Genomic DNA, 5,350 nt, shown 5'->3' with positions numbered 1-5,350 from the left:
CCCGCCCGCCAACAAAGGGCCCTGGGGAGGGGAAGTATCGGGGGAGGCGGCCGCCACTTCTCGCTCCCCCGGGAGTGGCCCCGCCCCTTACCGGGAGTGAGGGAGAAGCAGCCCCCCCCGTCCCCCTCGCCCCGCGCGGGGGTGACGTAGGGGTGGATATTCCCCCTGGTCACGTGACGGGCGCTTGCCCCTGCTGCGGGAGGGTCTCATCCCTCCCCGTCCGCGGGTGGGTCTGGCAGGCCTGAGGGTCTGATGCAGGGTGGGGAGGTGCCCCTTATAGACTACACTACCCAGGTGCAAGGGTGACTTCTATGGGTTGCCCCACCATTTGGGAAGCTGAAGATGAAGCCGTTTCCTTTCTTGCCAAGCCCCAGCCTCCTTTTTGGGTGTCAGCCCCTCTGCTGCACCAGGGGCTTCGAGCGTGTGTGTGCACGCACGCTGAGTAGCACCGACGTGTGCAAGATGCTCAAATGCCTGGTTCTCAGCGTGTGGCAGGGATGGAGGGGTGGCCCTGTCCCTGAGTGGGGGTGCTGGGAGGTCCTCTCGCTAAACGTGCAGGCTGGAGGATCTGCGGTATCTTTTCTGTTTTAGATCGCATGGCATGGGGCCTGGCACGTGCTGGGTGCCAAATGCTGCGCCAGAGCTCTGAGCATTGTGAGGAGACGCTGGCCCGGAACGTGCCCCAGAGGAGCGTTGTTCTTCGTGGTACTGCAGGAAGCCTGTAAAAGCAGGCATGTGCATCCCCCTGCTCCTGCAATATGACCAACTGCAGTTTTGGATTTAGGGAATATAACCACTCCCATAGATTACCCCCTGTTTAAAGGTCCCAGATCTTGAGTGATGACAATCACCTCCTGTCCAGATAAGGACTGAATGATCTGTGTGGTCAGTACGTGCAGTTCCTCCCCCCTCAGTAGGAGCAGAGTTTATCAATAACAGCAGGCATAGGACTGGCATCATTTAACCCTTGCAGCTCCTTTTTTAAGGGGTACAGTTTATGGGGCATTTCACTCAGCTTTTGTTGTCATTGTAACTGATAGCTTGGTCTCTGGGACTTCCTTTACATCACTTGCACATTTAGATAAGGTGTATAGTCTCTGGTTCCCTTCTTTTGGTGCAACAAGCAGAAGATGTATTGCTGTTTTGTTGGCGCTGCAGGCTGGTCCCGGATAAGTGTTAAATGGAAATTTTCCTAGAGTGCAATAATTTAGGTCATTGTATGCACAGGTTGGAATTTCATGTAATACAGAAAATAGGTTTGTGCTAACTGAATCTCCGGATAATCTTTCTGTTCTGTAGGCAACGCATGTTGTTAGCTGGCTTAACTGTGCTTGTGGAGCGAAGCAAATGTTGAATAATGAGTAGGAAGAATAGGGATGAAAACTTTTACGTGCTTGTGAGGTTAAAGGAGATGCTGTATAACTTTGAGAAAAGAAGCAGCAACCAAACGTACAGTTGCGTTGTCTGAATTAAGGCACTGCCGTAGTATTATGTGCACAGTAAAATCTGAATCTTGATTTGGCCCAAATGATTAAATCTTACTTTCAATGCTGAACTTTTTTGCAGCAACTTGCTCCATAATTTGTTGTGATGTTGTGGTTTCTTTTGATTACATCTATGGTTGGAAAGAATAACAAATTCTCTTTTGACTCTGATGCAGTGGAGAACCTGTGCTGAGAGAAGGGAGGAAGTTGTACCTGTTTTAACTAACGTGGACCAATTGAAGTACGTTTTAACCTACATCAGTTTGTATGTCATTGAATTGTCATTTACTTGGGAAGAATAAAGGAATAATAAACTGGGGGGTAGGGGAGCAGCTTTAGCAGAGCACCACTTAGGTATGTATAATGAAGACTATAAAGATGTTGATGTATCTGGGGCCTCTTTTCATGTACTGGGAGGTTGAGGTACAAACCTGGTCCTGCAGACATCAGGCAAGCCTGTTTTGGTTTTTTTTGTGTTTTTAACATGTGCTGATCACAAGTTTAAATATTTTAGTAGGACTGTGTTACTTTTAAAGTAGTTTAGCCATACAGAAAATTGGAACTCTTTCTATGTTTGGTCCATAAAGCTAACCGGTGCTCAGAATTAAGTACCAATTGTAGTAGAGCAAAAGATTAAATGAGGGGGGAGAGGGATGCTTGCATGTCTTTGCAACAGTTTTATGCTAAAATATTTAACCTGTTTCCTACTTAACCTGTCTTATGGTGTAGTAGTAAATAGATATTTTTGCTAAATAAATGTTGGTTCTTTCCATTAAGTACCCATGAAGAACTGGAAAGGAATGCTATTTTAAAAAAATCCTATTGAAAGTATTCTCATAAAATTTGACCATAGAGGGGAAGTAATAGAACACTGCATGTAGTTAGTTTCCAAATGCATAAAAAAATTAATGGAAACGGTTGTTTAATCTTTGCAATTTCAGGTAGTTTTTGTAATGGGTAGGTAGCAAATCTTTGAACTTTGGAAAAATGGCTTTCATTTTTTTTTAAGTTGATGGAGAGGCTTAAATAATACTGTCTTTAATTCATGGTGGAATCTAAACAGAAGGCACTAGTTAATGTTAGCTTGATTTCTTCCTAAGCTAAAAGGGTAATGAAACCACCTGCATGTACAGAAAAGTCTTTATATTTTAAATGAGGCTTATTGACAAACGACTGCAAGAGATTTTCAAGTCCTATTCACTCAATAGTACCTTGACTTTTTTCACTCAATATTTTGTCATCAGTATTCTTAAAAATCAGTCCTTCACTGGTCTCCTGGCTGAAGTTATGGTGCAATTTTTTTCAGATTTTAAGCATGTAGGAAAAAATCACTAATTTTAATTTCACAAATTCATGTCTTAATTGAACTTCTTATTTCATAACATATTAAACTGCAGTACGTGCAGGATTGCCTAAAGTGATGTTTAATGCAGGATTTGAAAAATCTGAATTGCCTTTGATAAGCAGAAAGTACGGAACCCAAAAAAGATAACAGCTTCTATCTGCAGTATCTAAGCTTCTATTTAGAGAGAAGTTTTTAGTGCTAAAGACTGAGAGAACCTAAATATGAAAGAAGTATAAATGGATAAGTTATGACTTGTTAATTGTTCGTACTTCTAGTTCAGGTACTGCGTTGGTGATCTGAGCATCAGTAAAGTGAAAATTGACCCAAAGCCCTGTCAGTTTTTACTCTTTATGCTGAAAACCATGACAGTAGTAATTCAAACTGACAAGGGGAGTCTAGTTTCATTGTTTCTACCCAGTAGAACCTGAAAATGTTCGCTGAGCAGGAGGGCCCAAAATTGGATGTGGAATTAAAGTTTTCTGAAGAAACCCATTACCCTTCAGGTTCTGGGATTGGAAGGGTGAAGGAGACAATACTTATTTCACTTTTCCAGCACCTACTGGGACTCTTTAAGGGGGCAGGAGGTACGTGTTAACCCATGACTTAAGAAGATGGAACCCCCAAGTAAGGCCTGTTGATAAGTTTAGGAGGAATTACAGTACCTCCCCTAGAGCAGCTGGGAGGCTTGCACTCTAATGGATACAAGCAGTCTTCTGACTTATGACATAACTGGTTCCTGAAAACTGCGTCTTAAGTCGAAGCGTCGTAACTGAACCGATTTTTTTCATGGGAACAATAAATAGGGAGTTGGTCCCTGAACCAAGGCCTGATATCCTAGTTTCACCAGAAATAACCCAGAATTTTGTACTCATTCAATTATAGATGAGTAATATAGCTACATTAATGTATTTATTATTTACAATATAATCACATTGATTTGGAAGGACTTCTTTGAGGTGACTTTGCTGGACTTTTTGAAGGGTGCTTGGCTGCCAGTTTTTCTGGAGTTCTGTCTGCTTTCCTAAAGAAAGTGTCTAAGGAAGTTTGAACAGATGTTTTCCTGGGACATGGGTGCCACAGTGAACTTGTTTGCTGGCGTGGTGTCATGTCAGATGAAGCGTCATAAAGTCGAAACAGGGTGTCAATTTATAAACATAAGTACCGTTAGTTGTAACTTGAAACGTCTTAAGTCAAGGACTTCCTGTATTGCTGTTGGTCATTGAGCCTCTTTCTTGGTTTCAGTAATTTGGCTGTGAGAAATAGAATTAATGCTTCAAGGCTTTTGTGCACGAGCATTGGTGAATGTAAGGAGGGGTGTGCATGCTTTTGGGGGTAATTGGGGTGGCTATAGGTTAGGAAAGATGGTGTTTGTAAAGTGTATGGGGTAAGAATTTCCATTAATATTTGATATATAGATATTCAGCAACTAAATTTGTGTGTGTAGGAGGAATTTTGGGAAAGGGTATGAAGGCAATCCTTCACACTGGCTAGTAAAATGTTCAAACCTATTTCAGTGTATAAAAAACATCTTAATGAAATGTAGAGATTAACTGAAGTTAGTCTGTGAATCAGTTCCTCTTAAAAACTGTGGCATGAGAGAGTTCCTTTACCTTAATCTCATAATTATACCCTGTTTGTAGTCTTCTAAGGATAATTACATATCCAGTGTGCAATCTTTTTTTCTAAGGACTGTCAAAATTGAAAGAACTGATCTTTCCTTCTTTCCTTCCAGAGTAACATTTGGTTTCATGATGTACCTTCTTTTATAGTGGATAAGGAGAAGTAGTAGACCTATGTTTCTTTAAATTACTTGCAAAGGTGATAGAAATAGAACAGCAGCATCTAAGATGAAGAACCATACGCTGCCCTCAGCGTGCAGCGTGTTGCAACTACCTCTTTGATCATAGTAAAGGAGTATCTTGTCTGTTTGGTTAATAAGTGAAGGATCTGAAATATTAACACTGTTGTAGATTTTTGTTTTGGAGGTTGATGTATGCAGGAAGAAGCCTGTGAGCAGAGAAGTACTGATAAAAAACATTTTCTAGTTCAAAGATTATCATGACAGATTTTGGGGCTGTTGATTTAAATAGTTCCATCTTCAGCTGTAGGTATAACTTTAGGGTGTCAGTCTTAAGTGTTAACTGGAAAGTCATCCAAATATTCGGTCTGCCAATATCAATTGGACGAGGGGGTAAAAAGCACCCTGTTCAAATTTGCAGATGACACTAAGATGTGGGGGGACGTGGGCATGCTAGAAGAGAGGAATAGGCTGCAATCAGACCTAGACAGGTTACAGGGGTGGGCGGATGAGAACAGGATGGGTTTCAACACTGACAAGTGCAAGGTACTGCACCTGGGGAGGAAGAACCAGCAGCATACAGTACCTGGGGAACTCCATTCTTGTCAGTGTAGAGGCAGAAAAGGATCTTGGAGTCATTATTGATGTCAAAAGGAACATGGGCTGACAGTGTGGGGACGCAGTCAGGAAGGCCAACCGCACCTTGTCGTGCATCCATAGATG

The 5,350-nt window shown here is 42.1% G+C and overlaps 1 protein-coding gene across 8 annotated transcripts in view; it reads left to right on the top strand.

Annotated features, from left to right (window-relative positions):
• RNF146 (ring finger protein 146) overlaps positions 1-5,350 on the top strand; it is a 30,979-nt gene that overhangs the window by 12,290 nt on the left and 13,339 nt on the right. The gene's annotated exons all lie outside the window — the stretch shown is intronic.

This window comes from Gavialis gangeticus, unplaced genomic scaffold (genome assembly GCF_001723915.1).
Source record: "Gavialis gangeticus isolate Ggan-Ray unplaced genomic scaffold, GavGan_comp1, whole genome shotgun sequence".
In the NCBI taxonomy this organism is placed as follows: domain Eukaryota; kingdom Metazoa; phylum Chordata; order Crocodylia; family Gavialidae; genus Gavialis; species Gavialis gangeticus.
The sequence above is the reverse complement of the archived record's forward strand: the minus strand, read 5'-3'. Positions and strand labels throughout refer to the sequence as shown.